This window comes from Anser brachyrhynchus (assembly GCF_964034855.1).
Source record: "Anser brachyrhynchus genome assembly, chromosome: 5".
NCBI classification, from domain to species: Eukaryota; Metazoa; Chordata; class Aves; order Anseriformes; family Anatidae; genus Anser; species Anser brachyrhynchus.
This window is the reverse complement of record NC_137699.1, coordinates 36,018,688-36,037,689: the sequence shown is the minus strand read 5'-3', so window position 1 is coordinate 36,037,689 and position 19,002 is coordinate 36,018,688. Positions and strand designations below refer to the sequence as shown.

At 48.8% G+C, this 19,002-nt stretch overlaps 1 protein-coding gene across 16 annotated transcripts in view; it reads left to right on the top strand.

The window, feature by feature from the left end:
• Positions 1-19,002, top strand: part of DAGLA (diacylglycerol lipase alpha) — an 82,003-nt gene that overhangs the window by 12,075 nt on the left and 50,926 nt on the right. Inside the window, exon 1 of one of the 16 annotated variants that reach the window (XM_080594957.1) lies at positions 82-7,315. The exons of 13 other annotated variants lie outside the window; for them this stretch is intronic. The gene's annotated coding sequence lies outside the window, so the exon portion shown is untranslated. 2 more of the 16 variants (XM_080594960.1, XM_080594956.1) reach the window with 2 other exon arrangements.

Here is a 19,002-nt window from a genome sequence, read left to right as displayed (position 1 = left end):
AGAAAAACTTTTAATCAGTGGTTAAATAACAGACTTGGGACTTACTATGTCTGTTGTTTTACGAAAACTTTTACTCTATAGGATGTTATGAAGGGAATGAAGCTCTGGGCTTGACCTTTTGAGGTACGTACATACTGCTGTGCCAACCTCGATGGCGCTGGCCTGTAAAAGGAGATTTGATCAGAATTCTATTTGAATGTAAGGCAGCGGGCTAGATCCCTTTGATCACTGTCTGCAAAATGAAATCAGAATTATCAGAAACTGAGATTTCTGTAACTTCCTGATGGCTCAATCATTGCCAGAAATGGGCAACAAAAAAGGCAAACTTCACTCGGCTGTGTCTACCAGTTCCTCTTCTCAAGTCCTAGGAAGGAGCAGTTGCGCAACAACATGATCTGAATGGTTAAAACTGAGAAACCTACTAGTCACAGAAAAGTGGAAAGGTCAAAAATAGCCACTCTGATGACAAAGTTGTGGTAAAAACTAGAGGAGAAATAGGGTAAATGAAAATGCTCGTTGGTCTGCCTGATAAAAAATGAATGTAGATAAGAAACTGTTTAAAAGAGTTGAAAAGACTTGTCTCTCAGTGCATTCTACTAAATCGTGGCAGCTTTAATTTTTATGAAACTCAAAATTCCTGTGAGCAAATAATTATGACAACAGAAAAATTGGAGTGTACGTGAGTGCGCGGATGTGTTTTTGAATTTCGTGTGGAAACAGAGATGCTGTGTTCCTTGTCCCATGTCTACCTCAGTTTGTTCACAGAGAAGATTTTTATGCATCCCTTGAGCGCTGTGTGCATCTAACCAGAGGCTGGCGAAGAAGACTTGCAAGCTGTCTAGCTACCCTTTGACAGACCCACTTAATTTGCATGTTTTTTCAGCCCCGCCTGTCTTTGCTTCCCTCTGCAAAAGTTTGGCGTTCCCTGTGGGATCTGAGCATGCCAGCTGTGGATTGTCATGTAATCCAAGGGAAGTTCAGGTTGTTTCTTTGGGATGCAAGCTTTAATCCTAGGGTGCTGAAGATGCAGATGTTCCATGGCTTTTTAGAGTGCCAAGAGCAAAACCGGGCGGAGAGGTGTTTCATATGCAGCCTCATTCCAGCAGTGAATTAATTTCGAGATAGATCATGAAAACTAGGTCACTTTGGTTTCTGAGTTGCAATAAAATTGTATGAATTCACAAGCAGGATTCGTGCACTTCTTCCAAGCCTTTGTGGCTTATGAAACCTTCCTAAAGCAATGCAAATCTAAATCTTTTTGCTTTTGTGGGTGCCTTCCAGGGAAGGACCAGCAAGCTGGGGACATGTAGGAAACATATGAGCGTGAGCCCCGTGATGCTCGGTACCCCACGCAGCTTCGGCTAGGTAATGTGGCGCTTTGAGTCATTTACGGCCCTGCCTATAATTTCATGATCTTCCTTGCATTAAAACAGCAGGGGTTCTGTTCAGCCTGCTGGCAGGGGAAAGTTGTTTGAGACTTCTTTCCTTGAGTAGCGAAGTCCTGTATCTCCTCTGGAACACGTAGTTTTTATGTTGGGCAGTCTGCCTGTACCCTGCTTTTCCTCTAAGGAAACACCACGCTTGGCTTTTCAGCCTGCCACCTAGGTAGCAGTTAATAATACATGGTTAAAGCTAAGAGTCTGGTGCTGACAATGATCCAGCAGATGAATAAGTACATCCTGAGCTGGATTCAGCGTTGCAGTTTGAGGAAGTTATATTTAAAGAGACAGCAGTGGAGATGCTTAGAGGAGTGAAACTATTTTGGTTCTCCTCTAGAGAGCTGTGGGGCCGGTTACTTCTCCGAAGGAAGACTTCAGGCGGGGAAGGGGATTATGAAAGTGCCCTTTGTGCTATCAGGACTGTGACAAAGGGACTCTTGAGATTAGTAGATAGCTTTGGGATGGTTATTCCTGCTGGAATAGATTCTTCAAGAGTAAATCAAGCTTTTAGCTGCTTTGTGCTGATATCTTTATTCTTCGGTGTACATATATGAGAATCTAGCTTAAGTGCACGTCTGCCAGAACAAACACGCGTGGTGCATGTTGACGGTGGTGGGAATGGTTGTGATACTTCTAGTTAGAACTACACTCCTTCAGCTTCAAGCTAACGCTTGCTGGCTCTTGTGTTTTCGAAGAGAAATCTCAGGAAGAATATATGTATGTATATTTTTTTTTAAAAGCCTGCTGCACAGTCTTTCTAGCTTTGAACTTTTAAGAAGGAAGAAATTAAAACTATTTTTTTCTGGTTTTAATAAGAAATGGAGAAAAGCGTATGCTGGAAAAAGTAAAAACTAGGATCCTGTTTGCTAGATCTCAGCCTGCTCTCCAGTAATACCGTATGTATTTTGTCTCCTCCGAGTGCAGTTGCTCTATGTGTAATTCTGTAGTACAAGATTCTCAGCGCTCTTCTTATCCTGCTTGCTTGTTTGGGTGCGTGAGTTTGTCATATGGTGTCTGGCATCTGGATCCTAAGCGCGTTATAGAACTGAGCATATACAGGAATGTACCCTGAAGTGATCTGCTTAAGAAGTCACTTAACTATTTGAAGCACTAGTGCAAGCTTTAAAGAGCGATAACAACGAAGGTGAAAACTGACGTTTTTATATTTGAGAAGCAACATCCAGTAAAGTGGAATATCCTAATATCAAATGCATACACAGTTTGGTTTTAAATGCAGAGCATGACGCTGCTGTACCTTGTTGGTGATTTTGAATTAAATTCCTACTGAGCCCAAGGAAGAAATGTGCCCTCTCTCTTCAGTCGTGTATTTCTTCTTTTCTGTTCTTTTCCATCCTCCTTCTTTCTTCTGCCCCGTCCAGCAAAAGGTTGAAAGTTCCTTACCTCATAGACCGGATTTGCTTGAAAAGATGTCAAATTAAAAGATGAAATAAAAAAGATTGCTGATTATTTCACTCTTCCTTGCAGCAAGAGTAAAAAATGTGCGTGGCAAGCAGAGACTGCCTGTCGAACAAGGAGTTTTGTTGTGGGCTCTTAACCGCCAAGCGTACAGTCAGTCTGCTTCTGCACGAATGCTCCTTTAACTGGACGCATGTTCCTGCAGATGGTGGGGCTCTGGCAGCCCCCTGGAAATTCTCCCTTCTCCTGCACTGCGGTTTCTGCCCCTCCTCTTGGTCTCCCTCAGGTTGCCTCTAAATGTCTGGGGGAGTTGCATGAGAATTCATGGCTTTTAGTTCAGTCAAGTTAACTCGATAGGCAGCCCTCTTTTGGTTCTTGCGCATTCCCCGTGTGTGGAATTAAAACTACAAGTAGATTCCTCAGTGAGATCCATGACCTTAATAAGAATTTCTCCCTGCAAACAGGATGGAGCAAGATACAATCTAGAGCCTTAAAAACTGTAATTTTCCTTGTGCTCTTCACATACCATTTCATCAGGCGAAGGTGCTATTCAGCAGGCAGCAATAGAGGGAGAAACCTGGTGCAGCGGTAACTTCTCTAGCAAGCTAACAGTAAGGTGCATCGTCTCCTATGGAGTTGTTGAAGCTGCTCTCATTTCCCTAACCTTATGCACAAACGAGGTGCATAAAAAAGAGGTAGGATTGTGCTGCTGCGCGCGCTTCCATCTTCGGAGTGTTCCTCGGAGTGGGAGCATCCTTGTGCCCTAAGGGGCCCTGAGACGGATGCCAGGCGTGCTCAGGGCGCCTGTGCCAGGCCCTGGCTCCTGTCAGGGCATGGGCAGCGTTAGGGGTGGGCGAGCGCTGGTGGTCCCTTATGGTAGCCTGCTTACCCACCTTTGCTGCTGGGATCCTTCCGTGGTGCAGCCTGGTGACACGTGAGGCGGGGAGGTTTGCTGGAGCATCCAAGCAGCGAGTCTGTTGTGTTAGTGAGGAGCTACGCTCCTAACTGTGCTCCTTGCTGAAAGGGCAGACTCGCTGGTACTGGGTGGTTTGTGCCAGATCCTCTTCCTCTTGTGGAGCTGTGGCGAGATAGTTTTAACCAGCGTTTGTCGATCCTAGGAGTCATTAGTCAAGAAATGTGCGAGGACTACCTTAAGTGCGTAGGTGCTCTAAGCCTTTGCTGTGTCTGTCTTGTGTAATGTCTGCGTTGGGTTTGTTGGCCTAGAGGAGCGATTGTCGGCACAGACCTGGGAGATCCCGAGTTCAGATCCAGGCAGGCTTCTAGACTGAGTCAGTCTTTTCTGAAGAACAACAGATGTGCAAATGAAATGGTGAATCCCTTAGGCCAGCTTAAATAAAATTGAACTGGATAATAGGAAGAAATGGGGAAATTCAGGACCTCGTTACTGTGTCATTGCAGTAAGTACAACAGAATTGGGCAGGCTGGTAGGGATAAAAACTCTTAAGTGCATTTCTCCCCTGAAAGGTCTCCTATCAGATTTATGTATATAGTTGGAATTTAGAGCTCTGCGTCTTTTAGGAAGAAGAATAAAAACGATTTGGCACAATACTTGCTGGTGTTTACAGCTGTAGATACAGCCGTGATGCATTTTTGGAACATAGATTCCAGCTCAAAAGTCTGGAGGCTTGCCTTTTCCCCAGGTGATCTGCTCAATGATCTTGCAGAACTGTGCTCTTTTCTCGGGTGGGAAATTAACTATTTCATCTCCCATAATAGAAGAGCAAGTCAGATGCGTTTTTGGGAGTTCGCAGTATCTCGGTCAGCCTGCGATTATCCTGAATAAGGCAAATCCTGTCTTCTTTTGTCTTGCATACTCCATTAGTAGAGCGTATCAGGACCTGTCAAAAGTGCATTCTTCCTGAAAATTCAACCTAGTACCATCTTATAACTTCCCTTTATGCTTAGCATGCCTGTGAATGGCCAAAATTTATATTCTTTCCTTGTTGAAATGCAGCTCAGATTCCGGCGATCCAGATGTGAGAAGTAGTAAATGAGCTCCGTGTGGGTCTCCGTTGCCGAATGGCTCGGCAGCAGGAAGCGGGCCGCTCTGTTTGCTCATCTGCTGCTGAACTCGCAAAAGCCCTCTTTTAAAAGCGTGCCTGCCAGTCCTCGAGCGTCTGCCTCTGGCCCTCTGGAAACAGAAGAGTTTTTCTAGCCCAGCGGCCTGTCTCGTGTGTCCCAGAATATCCCCACCGAGACAATCTGTCCTTCCATTTTGAAGGTCCCGTGTGACTGCGTTACCTCTCAGCCGGATTTAACCTTGTAAACCAATGCGCCCTTCTTGTTACTGTGCTCTGCCTGCTTCGGTTGTTTGGCACCGTCTCTGTGGTATCCCAGTGTCTGCTGGTGACAGCCGCTCCCCCAAAGGAGGGCGTTCAGGTACCAACCTCAGCTTCTACTTAGGGGTAACCTGTGCCCGTGATCCTCCATCAGAGGAAAGGGAAAAGTTCCTGTTTGCTCTGTTGAATGGTGGGTAAGTTTCTTCCTTAAAAGAAGATGAAGCAGCAGCACTTTGTGACTTGCGTTACGTTCCTGTTGTAGTGGATGCTCTTCCCTGCGTAGAATGGACAGAATAACGACAGATTTCTTTAATGAGAGATTCTCTATTTGCATGCTGCGGGATTGCTCTTCCCCTCACCTTTGTCATTTTCACTTATTTTCTAGCAGAGAAAGAGGCTGCTCTTTCTTTCAAGTCTTCCTTCCAAGGTTAATACGGGGCTGGAACTACTTGGCACGTGAATAATGAAGTGCAGAGGGAGGGAGAGGTGCTTTTCCTGAGACGTTACGTGCGTGTTCTAAAACCGGAAAGAGCAGAGCTTTCCTCGAACTTCAGTGACATTATTGGAGTGCAGGGCAAAATGCCCTTGCATAATTGTGGTGTTAAAATTTCTCTCTGCAGGAAACCATGGTATTCTTCCACCAGAAGCCCTTTCCTCTCCAAATGTCATGCTTATTCCTGGTTCAGTGCTTTGCTTTTGGAAACCGGTCTTTTATCCCTGTTGATTTTTGTGGACAGAAGAAAAAGTAGCACATGTTTTTCCAGATCTCTAAGAGCAAACCCTTTTGAATGCCTCAGGGGCCGTGATCAATTTTAACTCCACGGGAAACTGGGACATCCACAAATGCGGTGTTGTCCTGGATGCCTTCTGCAGGCTTAGAAGAGTCTGAGATAAAGATCTTTGTGGGCTGCATGTAGCTAGCTAGTTAATTGTTTACTTTGCTTTTTATAGGACCGCAGCTCGCTGCTGGTGGGGAAGAGAATCTATCAATTCCCCGAGGCCTTGGTCTGACTTTCTCTCAGATGAAGGTGGAGGAATTAGTACAGGCGGTTTTGGAGGTGGGAGCCATGTGGGACGCTGCAGAAAATGCTTGTTCCTCTGCGAACGGGCGGCTGAGTAAGTGTGGTGCATGCATCTCAAGTGCCTCATGGGAGCCTGCTGGTAATATTTACAGAGTTGGTGAATTTGGAGTATGCAGTGTGTGAGTTTGCACGCAAGCACAGGAAGTATCAAGTATGTTTAATTTGTGCCAGTGAAGGGTGATGTGCATAAGCTTGTTCAGGGAGGGGTGGGTAGGGAGCCTGAAAATCCACCGTGAGGTGGGTATCGGGTGTTTGGGGAGAAGAGGCATCTATTCCTGTAACTGAGTGTGCAAATTTGCTGGACGTGTATTTGTGTAGTGCAGGCCCACATGCTTCTGAGTCGCTAGACTTGCACGGAGGAAACAAACAATGCAAACTGTGCTCTTCAGTGTGAGAAACCTCCGTTTTTGTGTCCCTGATCCTCCTGGCTCCTCGGGTGTTTGTTCCTTGGAACGGCTTGAGAGTCGTCTGTTAGGAGCTTGAAGGTACGATGGTTGTGTTCCGTGTTCTTTGGGACACGCAGCACGTATTTTGTGATGAGCTACTCTGACCAGCTCCTGGGGCCACAGAAATAGTGATCTCCCTTCTACTGGGAGCAGCAAAGAGCAGAGAAATTCAGCCTGCTGCTGCGCGCTGCTCTCATCCCACAGAGCTTGTCGCCTCCTTGTTTGCCTGCGCTCCTGCGTGCGCTTGGGTCTGCAGATGGTGGTGGGGTGAGGTTAAATGGATGTTTCGAGACAATAGCCATCATCAGAGAAATGAGTTGGTGAACAAAGTGTTCAGCATCAAGGACACGATGAGGAAATGAGTTTTTGCGGGACTTGAACTTTTAGCATAGTGTTAACTGAAAGCCTGATAAGAACTTAGCATTGCTGTGTATTTTGAGACGATGCTGTAGCAACCAGGGAGGTGAAACAGCAGATTTGTTCTGGGGCTGCTTTAATGACTCTGAGCTCTCAAAAGTATTTCTTGCATCAAGAAGGTAGAAGGAAATTCACCGTATTCTCAGAATATGCACGTTAATGTGAAGCAAGTTGCAGGACGTGTACGGGATGCTTCTGCCAGCTCTCTGAGTGAGGTGAGTTGCTTGGTTAGTGTGTGGGGAGGATGGGGTTGCCAAAAGGAACGTGGAAGTCTCTGCAACGCTGAATATCCTGGCCTGTCCTCTGAGCTAATCACTCTTTAAAACACTAATGATGTGCGAAGGATGGGCCTTTATGTCCTGAGCTGCTCTTGTGTTTATCCTATGAAAACTTCTGCTTTTCCAGTTGCTCAGCTCATATTTCTCTAGTGAACTCTTAATTTGTAATAAACAAAAAGAGACTTGAAAGCAGTGTAATGGATCGGTTTTTAATTGAACAGAAGAGAGCAAAAGACGAAAGCTGGAGTCTTGCTTCCCACTTTAATGCGTTCACAAGGAATAAGGCCTTTTTAGTTTTTGTTCATGTGAGCGCAGCACTAGACAAGGAGGCATGTTCTTTTGGAAAACAACAGCGTTGAGCAGAAAGGGAAGGAATTGTTCCTGTTGCCGTAGCTGCAGGTCAGTTGCATTTCGTGTCACTGCCCCTTATATATTGTGGCCATGAAATGAAATCCTTTTGAGTGCAAATGCAGAAAAGGGTGTGGCTAAAGCAATCAGGAACCTTTTCACTTTAAATTACCTGATTTATGACATGAAAATCTCAATGTTAACATAGATTTGCTTTGCAAACCATTCGGCTGTAAGTTACCTGGTGTTATGCCAAAACACTCCCTTTGACTAGCATGAGAAAATACAGCTCTGCAGCCTCTGGCCTAAACCACAAGGGCTGAACGCTCCCGAAGAAGAGAGTAAGTTGAACTTTCAGTCCTTCCAGCAGGCTTCGTTCAAGTTAACGTTTGACTTACTTGCTGAAATCTTTAATATGAAATCTTTTGGGTGGGAAATGTGAGTGAAGCCCCTTTTCCCGTTCTGTTCCGGGGTTCCCTTTGTCATGCCGGGATGTCTGCGCTTACGGCTTTCGTGTCGGCAGTAGGAGCTGCACGTCGGTCTGCTGCGTCTGGCCACATGAGCCTCTTGCTAAGGTGCGGTGCCAGAGAGGAAGACACTGGAACCTGCTTGTCTGAGCTTGGAGAATCAGCAGGTTCTGCTTCCCCGAAAAGTGTCTGGTGGCTTCCTTGTACTCTAGCTGATTATGGTGGTGTTTGCTCAAGTGCCTTGCACCTGGCTGCTGCCTCTCTGCAGGAGTTTTCCTGGAGCTGGCATTTCATAATGGAGTTTTTGTTCCAACTCTAGATTTTTTTGGAGAGAAAACGTGGCAGATGCCGATTAGCAGAGGGGAATAGGGAGGAAGATAGGCTTATCCCAGGGTCAGCGACCCTTTCTGCAGGGAGCAGGAGTAGAAGAGATGAGGAGCGTGATCTCTATCTGTTCTTCAAATACGCGTAACATTCCTGCTGCAGAGGAGCAAGGCTACCGAGACTTCATTAGATATTTCTGCTGTTGGAGAACGATGAGGTTGGAAGCAGTTGTGGCTGTTAGGTTCCTATGGGAACAGCTAGGAGATGCAAGGGCTTGGATTCTCAACTATAAGGGGATTTGTCAAGAAAGGTGGGAAAAAGATTTCTACTTTGATTGGAGTGGGAAACTAATATGCTTCATTCTCTCCCCGATTGGCTCCTGACTACAGTTTTTCTCCGCTGAAGAGGAGATGGGATTTTGTGCCGCGTCCTCAAGGCTGCCTCGCTGCTCCGCTGCCACAGAGTTAATTACAAGGCGGGCGGCGAGATGCACGAGTCCGCCCTGCTGCTGTTTGACCAAGTCGGCAGCTCAGCGCTCCTTTGTGCGCGGGGGGGGCAGCAAAAAGACCGGGGGCCTCTGCAGAGCAGCTGTGCTTGGGGAGCGGGGTTAGCAACCATCCGAGCGGATGGGCCGGAGGAAATATTTCTGAATCCACTTTTACCTCCCTGTCTAAAGCAGGGCAGACAGCTGCTGTCGTTTCCCCTGCAGTTTCTGTTAACTGCGGGACTTTGCCCAGTCCGCCCAGCACTCCTCTCTTCTGGGAGATCAGTTGACCTCCCTGCGCGCAAAGGCTGGTGACAAAACCATGTGGGATCAGGGAAACCTGCACTTGGCGACCAGAAAGGAGCTGCAATTCCAAAGTTACGCTGCTCTTTCTGAGGGTTGAGAAGGAAATACCAAAAAGAAAAAAAAAAAAGAAAAAAAAAAAAAAAAAAAGGATTAACGAAGAGGCTTAGTTTTGTAGTGCTGTTTTCTAACGAAATTCAGTGGAAGGCAGGCACCTGCCTGGGGCGGTGCCTTGCTGGCCCTCAGATGGGTGCGTACCTGCTTGCTGGGCGGTGGCGTGCTTAAGGAGGAAATCTGGGGGCTTTAGCAGTCTGTGACAACAGCGAAAGGCTCGGGGACAGCAGGTGTTTGGGGACGGACCTTCTCGCATGAGTAAAACCCATTGTTTTGCACTTACCTCTTAAAAACAGCTCACTTTAACGCTCTTTTTCACCCACTGATAACTTTGTAGCTGCACATCCTGGTTCTTTGACCTGTAGCAAAGTCAATGCGAGTTGGTCGCCAAGCAAAACCGTGAGCGTGGCTCACCTCTGGAGCCATGGCGCCCGGCTGCAGCAGCTCTGCTCCCCGTCTGGGTCACATTCGGGCGCCTGGGGACCGCGGCCCCGGGGCAGGGCTTCGTCCTGCTCGGGAGGAGCCGACCAGTCTTCTGCCCCCGGCGCTGCGGGCTTCACTCGGGGCGGTAGCTGGCGTGGAATGCAGTGCCTGCGGTGTAACTGCAAACTTTGCTCCGCTGCGGTGAGTGGGAAGCAGTGCTGTTTCTTCATAGTCCTTCTACTTTGTGCCTTGCCAGCATAGTAAAATGCAATTTGAATTAAGATCAGTTACATGTGCAGAGCATTTTTCAAGTGGTTGAGTTAAAGGACAGCTCTGCCTTCTCTGCAGCGTTTATACTGAGGGCGCTCGCTGAGGACTTGGAACTATTTAAAGAGCATGATTTCACCTTCCTCGTGGAGGGAGAAAAACCCACCTTCAGTTCTTTTTCTTACGAGCTCCTGTTCCGAACTGCAAAAGCCAGCACGGAATCTCATCTCAGATTGCCCTAAAGTTGGGACGTGCTGAAGAAGCGGGCACTTGAAGGAAAATTGGGTGTAGTGTGCTGGTGCGTGGCTCTCGTGTCCTCCGGGGGCGGGTGGCGAAAGGTCGCTGCGGGCCTGGCTGGCAGCGGGGAGCAGAACGTGATGCCTGCTGCTGGCAGCTGCGGGAGGGGCGTTAAGGGGGCAGGCTGTTGTGGTACTCGTCGGTGTCTTTATCTTCTTTCCTTCCTGTCTCTGATTCGATGATTTATTTCTGGATTCTTTGACTCCCATCCTGATGACATTACTGTTCCCTAACTCCTTCCAGCTGACGGGGTCAGAGAGCGAGCTGTTCCTGTGCATTTGGCCAGGGCTGCCAAATCCGGTAGCTGAGCGGTGGCAAGGCTTCAGCGCTGTCCCAGATCCAGCCAGAAGCGAGGCTGAGCGTGCAAGTCCCCGTAGGCCCGCAGGTATAGATAGGTTACACATACATTATCCTGTAACCTACCACATCTCAGAGACCAGATTGTCTCACTGCACCCCCCCCCTGCTTCTCCCATACACAGCTTCCCAGTGCTGGAAATGCATAAGTTTTCCATTTTCCTGTGTTTGTCTCCGTCCTGGCTAATTAGGGTAAAGCAGAGGAGCTGGGGAGAGGAAGGAGAGAGGGAGGAAGATGTGCAGCTGCTGATGCTTCAGTTTGGAGAGTACTTGAGGAAAGGCAGTGGGGTCATTCTTATGTCCTTTGTATACTTTTTTCCTTTTCCAGATTAACTTCAGTCTGGCAGCTGGAGCACCTTTAAAGTTTCAGCAGTGCCAGGAGAGATCATTGAAGTGTCAGTGAATTATTTATAGTGTCATTCTGCCAGCATTCTTGTCTCCTTACTCCAGAGTGATCGTTGGCCTATTGGTATGACTCTCTCGCCTCAAGTAGGATGCTGTGTGCAGCACACTGCGGTGTGCAGGGTGTCCAGCTCTTTGGCCGGACGCTCTGATCTGCAACCGAGGAGTGCCGAGGAAGGAAGAAGCCTATGGATATTCATTTTTTCCCATTGAAAGAATGCTCAAATTCACCGTGTGTTGCGCAAGTCAGTCCTCAAAGCCGCGTGCTGTAGCAGACTACGCTTTCTGGAACTGTCTGCTCTGCTTTTTTCTTTGCCATGCAAATAAAATCTTAAGTTATGTGTGCAGCTTTCTGCCACATGACGTATGGGATGTTGTGCATCCGAAGGTGTACAAAATGGTCAGGTGTTCATATGAATAATGACACTAATATGGATAAATAAGATTTCTTAATCCTTTCGCTTCCAGCCATAGCCTAATCACTGATTCTGATGATGAATTCCCCACACAGTGAAAATACTTCAATATTTTCATAAGTCATCTTTCTGTAGAGCAACTCCTGAGACGTCCCCTGATGCTACAAGCTTCAAGGAAGGAAAGGAATGCAGAAAACCAAGCGGACCGATAGCTACCTGCAGCTCAGCGGCGTGGGAGGGCTGGAGAGAAGTGAGTGCTTGACCCAGCACGGGTTCCTGAGGTCCCCATGACTGTCAGGTTGTGTCAGGTCTAACACTGTCAGGTGTTAGAGGCAGAGATCTTTGGGGAAAGCACGTCGCCTGTGGGAAAGGCTGTCTTCAGGAATGCTGCGAAGGTCTGCAAGAAGCTACCTGGCATCTCGGTGCAGTCATTGTGTGATCTGTTAATGAGTACTCAGGAGATCCCCTTTTCAGAGATTATTACAGTCCTATTTTGGGAAAAGAAGTGGAGCCATCTGACAAGACACTGCTCTTCTGTAGCTTTTGCCCTTGCGTCTTGTTGTATGCGCAGAAGATCTCTGATTCAAATGTGGTTTGCTAGTCTTGCGGGCTGGGCTCTGTGGTCTGAGAGGTCCATGCAGAGTGTAAGTCAGACAAAACATTTCTGCAAGAATGCAGGCGTAATTTCTGTAAGGACTCTTCAGAAAGGCTGGAAACATTTTCCCACGTTGCCCAGAAAAGAGCTGTAGGAAATCTCAGCTTGAATCTTTGTGCCTATGTCCAGAATTTAAGTGACAGTGAAGAAATCGAGGGAAAAAAATAGCATGGGATTATGATGCAGGAGAGCTCAGGCCTGGGCTGGGCTTATGCCTGATACTTAGGTGCTTGATTACGCCTTCATCAGCTGGGTTAATTGCAATTTAATACTGTTCTGAGGCCTTTGAGCTCTAATCAAGGATGAGGATTTGAATCGGGTGCTGTAACTGCAAAAGATGAAATGAAGACCTTCTGCAAGCTTTGAAAATTCACTTGCAACAACAAAAGGTGAATTAGTAGCCAAACCCCGGGTCTTGTGCTCATGATCTGTTCTGAGATTACTGTAGCACTCCCACTGAAGCCTGCTTCAGGCATTTACTTCTGAAGCCCAATTGAAAAGCTTTAAATGACCGGACGCTTCATGGTTAATTGTACTATAATTAAAGGAAAGGGGGAGAAAAAAGTCCACACTTAGATAAATTCTGCAGAAGGCATTGCCACAAAGGCACTAAATTTAATTACAGGGATAATGATATATTGCCTACAGCATGAGAGGAAGAAGTACTTTTTCTTCTAATAGTCTAAATCTGTCTTTCTGTGTGTCGGCTCAGAGCCAATCGCTTGTCCTGGAATACATCTGAATAAACAGCGTTTTTTTCTTATAATCCTGTTTGGATTATAAATTCAAGTGTGAAGACTCATTTAGCTATTGAAATTCTCGTCTGCCAGACTAGAGGAAAGGTGGCTTCTTACAGAAGTCAACTTCAAAACGCTTCCTTTCCGGGGAGCTGGTGTAGCCTCCTGTTTTCTGAGCGTGAGCCCCCTCTCTGTTGGGAAGCTCTCGAGGTGAGCTTTGGGGTCAACTGCTGTTCTTTATCTTTCTCATCGATGGAAGAGCGATACTGCTTTCCTTTGTTTTGCCAAAGCTGTGAAGTTCCCGATGCTTCGAGTTTCCAGAATGTGTTATTTCCATGTGGATAACTTGAGCTGGGACCACCTGGCTTTCCTCCAGGGCGTAGAGCAGCCAGCTCCCAGCGCGTTCATCCTCACGGCTCTTTGCTTGTACCTGGCAGTTGGTATCAAGGGTGTGGAGAGCTCTGAGGACGACCCTACTGATTTTCTTCGGGGAAGACGACGTTTTTTTTTCTGGTTTAATTCTGACAGATGTGGGCTTCGGTGACAGTTTTAGGAGGAGCACGTTATGTGGGATCGCCCTCTCGAACAAGAGTAGCACAGCCGAGCCAACGTGGGGCACACGGTGCGTTTTTTCAGGCGGGTTTGCAGCTGCTCGCCAGGCGAGTGGCGCGGCTGAGCTGTTTAGTCTGGCGGATCTCTCCGTGTTGTTTGCTCGCAGATAAGATGGCCGGTCTTGTTTCCGTCTCTTTGGCAGTTCACTGGCCCCAAGCTGATGACATTTAGATGAAGCTTGTAACTGAATTCTGTCTAACTTCTCTTTTGGCAGGGAGAAGATACCTTGCTCCTTTCCCAGTGCCTCTTTTGTGATCTCTGATCCCTTTCATTTTATTTTTGTGCTTATCTATGTTTTAGTAACCTTGCTTTTGATTTATGTTCTGAATAGTGCCCTGCTTTTTTCGTACCTCCTACAGTAGTTCGGAGTCTGCAGCACCAGGGTTAGGGGACTCCTGTGCGTGGCTGGTCCGCGTTTCCTGCGCTCCATTAGCGTGGGGAAGGATTATTCCTGATTTTCTTCTAGTGCAGCCACTTGTTAGCCACCGAAGCAGACGGTTATAATCCATGTTGTGCAGTTCGTGTCTGTACAACTGCGTGAAGCCAAGGAATGTTCTGCCGGGGTATTCTACTGCTGCAGCTCTCCTCCTCACCTCCCTTTTGTACATCTTTGCTAACCTGGTTCCAGGATGGCCAGGGGGATAGCGATGCTGACACGCTCGTCTAGCTCCTGCCAACGTGTGCTCGGCGACTTCTCCAGCAGCTGATAACGAGAGAAAGCGAGGAGTGTACGAAAACAAGGAGGATGGTGGCAACAGGGAGAAAATATTTGCCTTTGTGAAAATGTCAGGGCAGCCCTGGGACTGGGCTAGAAATGCTTTGATGACATTGCGATCCTGTGCAATTAGCTCCGAGCTACAGCGTGCAAACATCAGTGCGAAGGCCCACTGCATCTGGCCCCCTGCGTAGCCTCTTTGGAGGCAGAGCCGAGGCCGCCTGTGGTTTGGTGCTCCTCTTGGAGCCGTGAGGAGAGGCAGGTGGGGAGCACGCTGGGGTGTGTGGGAGGGCTGTGCAGGGGCAGAGAGGTACAGACAGCCACGACCAAGGCAGTGACAGTTTAGCAAACAAGCATGGAAACTCGGGCACGTCAGGAGCAGAGGGAGGCGCCCTGGCTGAAGGCAGGAGCACGTGGCTGTGCTGCATGGAGCGTGGAGTTTCAGATTTGGAGAGCAGAGAACGGGATGGGAATTAGCAGTTCCAACTCCAGGGTCTGTGGTGATGAACAGACTTAATTGTCAAACGAAGTGGTCATGTTCTGCTGTTCCCAAATGATTTGGCTGCTTCTGGTGTATTAGAAACAGCAATAAATAGGGGCTATTTTTTTTTTTTTGTATCCTGCAGATAAAAGTGGCAGAAGCCTACATAAGCTCTGCGACAGAGCAGGGAAAAAAAAGTTTAAATACGTGTATGGTACAGTAAGAGTGCTCACAGGACCTACAGCTGGAAAAGTAGAGGCTGATCCAGCTTGAACGGGTGATCTTCTAAAATCAAGTTGCCTACCTACACAAGGAGCTAGGAAGCGCTTCCTCTGCTCGCGTGGCGGGGCGGTGGGGGTCCGGCCCCGGTGCTGCGCTGGGTGACTGCCGGCGGGGTGCAGGCTTTTAGCTAAAGGGCTTTTAGCTCTGGGTATTAGGGTTACATATTTCTATCTTAAATATGACTTTGGTGTGGCTTAAATATGAGGCAAGATCAGAGAAACCTGGGCTCCGTTCACCCTTGCTTGTGTACCAAAATGAAAATAGGCTTACTGCCGGCTATCACGCGCATCCAGGGCTGAGGTTCTGGAAGAGCACGGCTGCATTCAGCCCCAGCTTCGGTTTAATCTTCCCGTGTCGGTAGGAAAGGCACAAGTGTTCAGGAGGAAGAGGAAGCTGTCGGTCCGCTTGTCCCAGCGACTGGCGGCGTACGGAGGTGCGGGACCCACGCTGTCACTTGAGCCTCTTGCAGCAGCGCTGCGTGCGTGTGACTGGGACGGCATCACCAGAAAGGCTGGAGGAAAAGCGAGCCGACTCACGGGGAACTACCCGTTTGATTTCCCCTGTGTCTGAATTTGGGACTTAGTTTCCTGAAGCAGGAGAGGGCTGGAGCTGCGTGCAGCGACCGGTCAAGGGGTTCACTTTGTGAGGCGTGCTGCGCTCCTCGGTGACTGCCTTTAGGCTCGTAATAGCCAAGCGTTTGGGGCTGGAGAGCAGCTGTCGGCAGCTGGAAGGAGGAGCCCGGCTCCTGTCGGCATCCTCCAGAGCAACAAAGCCCTGGAGAAATCGATGGAGAGCTGCAGAGCAGTGTCATCGAGGGAAGCCACGGAAAATGCGGAGACTGAAAAAGGAAAGGGAGTAAGAGAATGACAGCATAATGGGGGAGTGGGTTGCCAGAGGCGAGAGATGCATCAAATCTGAAGGATGGGGTGAGGAGACAAGGGTGGCTTTCAGAAAGTGGTGCAGGAGTGGGGCTGCTCTGGGCGGCGAGGTGCTGCTGCTGTCCCTGCACCGTGACCGGGGCTTGGGCTCCTGGAGGGCGTTATTTATGGCAGCAGCCACTCGGGCAGGGAAAGTTTGCTCAAGCTGTCGTTTGTGTGAGCCAGAGAGCTGGAGTCTGGCTCTCCCTCCCTCCCGCTCTTGCTTTCTTTGGATTTTCACTGTAATTAGCACGCTTTACATGAGCTGGGTCAGGGCTGGCAGCTTTCTTTAGAAGGCTGTGTTCTCCAGGCAGGAATAAGGAAACATTTTTTTTCTTCTGGGAGTACTTAGCTCAATCCTTTGTTTTATTCCAAGGGCTGTTCTCGTGCACTGAGGTGGAAGCCATGAGAAGGGAGGGGCAGAACCACGGATTTCTTCTGAAGTTGCAGCGACAAACGCCCGCGTCTGAGAATTCAGTCTGGCTTTCGAGGTTCCCTGTGAGCTTAGGTGCAGCGGGGAAGGCTTGGAGAGACTCTCACCTGTGTGATTTGGGCTGGTTTAGGGTGAGAAGAGCACGTTACTCAATATAAAGCCGTTCTGCTGTCACCTACCTCAAAAGTGCCTTTCCTTTAACGTCTGAAAGGCTTCTGAGTCCGCAGGCGACAGACGGGGAGCAGCAGAGGGTCAGCGTTTGGATACGGACGCTGAGCGGCCGCGTTCGCGTGGCGGCCGACGGCAGCGCTCTGGTGTCCCGCTGAGAGGTCTCTTGCAGCGCGTGTACCAAGCGACATGGCGGGCGTTGCCCCAGGCAAGGAAACTTCCGAGCTGCGATTCGCAGCTCTGCTATAGGATTTTGGCAAATACGATGTGGTGGTCGTGCCGTGCGGGATGTACGCTAAAGGCGGTCGCTGCTGTGCTGACACTTGTGTCGGGAAAAGTGCCTGCGTGTGCACATGCTCACGCGTCCGGAGCTGCACAGGTAGCTCTTTCACCAGATCGAGCGCCTCAGGTATTTGATCTCTGCTTCGTTAATGCCCTGGGGTAAACTCAAGTGCAACTGGATGTGCTTTGTGATACGGGTGGGTGGCCTGGATTCCTGCTGAGGGAAGGCCTCCTCTGGAAAGCAACGGTCCTTGAGATGTTAGGAGATTATTAAATTTCCCAAGATCTTGTTGGAAAAAAAATAGATTAGGGGGTCTGGGTTTTGATATTACTTCTGTGAAGCCAGAGTTTTTTTGCATCTGCTGCCATAAATAACGCCCTGCAGGAGTCCAAAAAACTGAGGAGGGGGAGTGGTGGCAGTAGGAGAGTTAGTTTTCCTAAACAGGATGCCGTGAATATTGATTTAGGTTCTGTTTTATTAAATTTGCTTGTAAGAATGGGATATGCTGCAAGCAGAAATATCAGTTAATGTTGGATTAATTTTCAGTGAAGGCTCTGAGGAATCCCAAGTTGTGGCAAGGAAAAGAGGAGCTCCTGCTTGAAAAGGTACAATACTGCTGCTCTGTGTAGGAATGAGCTATTGGAAGGCGGGATCCCGGGCTTCATGGTTTTGGGGGGACTCATGAAAACAAGGTCGTGAGGTGGGTTAGCAGCGTGCATGGGGTGGCTCGTGGGAGTAGAGGTGCAATGGGAGAAGGCTTAGGAAAGGGATTGCTTCTTACAACACGCAGTGCCTTGCCCTAGAGGTGAACGGCATGGAGAAATGATGGGAGCTTAGTTGTTGGAGTCGTTTGCAACAATCACGAGCTCTTAAGTTCAGGTCTCATCCTGGGTGGTTTAAGGCTGGGACTGAATACGCACGCCTTTGGGTGGATGACCTTGATGACCCCATACTTTCAGCTTGGTTTCTGGGAATGTAAGACACAGGCGTGCTTTTCCTGCCCAAAGTAAAGAATGTGAGACAAAAGGGGGGAGCTGAACCCAGGTGGAGGCACATGCTGCTCAAGGAGACTTACAGATGCCACCTTTTAGTGCAAATGTAACATAGAGACCGGAGGAACAACACCAGAACCTGCTGTTTGAGCAGAAATGGAGCTGTCGATCTGTCAGCCCAGGTCCTGCAATTAGGGACGGTTGAGGGCAAAATCACTGAACCAAACAGGCGAGCATGCAGCTCCACGAGATGAGCGTCAGCAGTAGCCAGGTAAGCCTTAGCCTGTCTGAAGTGAATTTCCAGCACAGATGAGCCTGACAGTTTCGCATCATTAGCATCCACGTTTAACGATTGCAAGTGGTATTATGAAAAGGTGCTTTAGGATACAGTCTTGCCGTGCAGCAGTCATTCTAGGCATTTTTGACTGGAGCACGGATGCACTTAAGAACGTACTAATGGGATGGGAGGGAAGGAAAAATTGCAGTATAAGCTGCGGCAGGTCGTGAGGCAGCAGAAACAGCGCTGTTTGAGACCCCCAGTGAGCGGGGGGGGGAGCGAGGGGCCCTGCAGCTCTCTCTGTGCCCCTCGTGCTGCCATTCCACTCCCCACGGTGCATGGTTTTATCTTCTCAGCATCTTCCCTGGCCAGAGGCACCTTCCTTTGTCAGGCACTCCTTGATGCGAGCAGAGCCAGCGCTTCCTCCCTCCAGCCCGCAGCTGCACGCGGAGGAACGTGCCCCACCGTGAGGCTCGGGAGCCTGCTGCTGCCTCTCCGCAGCCGGGCGCATGCACTCCTGCACGCTGGCGTGCTTTTTGGGGAGGGGAGCAGGGAAGGAGTGCCAAGGAGCGCTGTTGACCGCATAGTTTTCCAGAGTTTGGCACTGATCTTCTGTTCTCCCACTTCTTTCACTCTTCTCGTATTGGCAGCGGTGGTCCGTTTAGCTCCCGTAGAATGACTGGTGGCTTTCCCTGTAATGTGACTCATCCTCTAGGGAATTCCCGAAGCAATGAGTCAAGTTATTGGGAAAACTGTTTGCCCACTAGTGTAAAGTAGGAAGCCAGGGAGCCTGGCTGTGTTACCGCAGAAAGGCAGCTGTTTTTCAGGGTGGCTGGAGTTGTCCCCTCTTCGTAAGGACAGGCCACTTGGA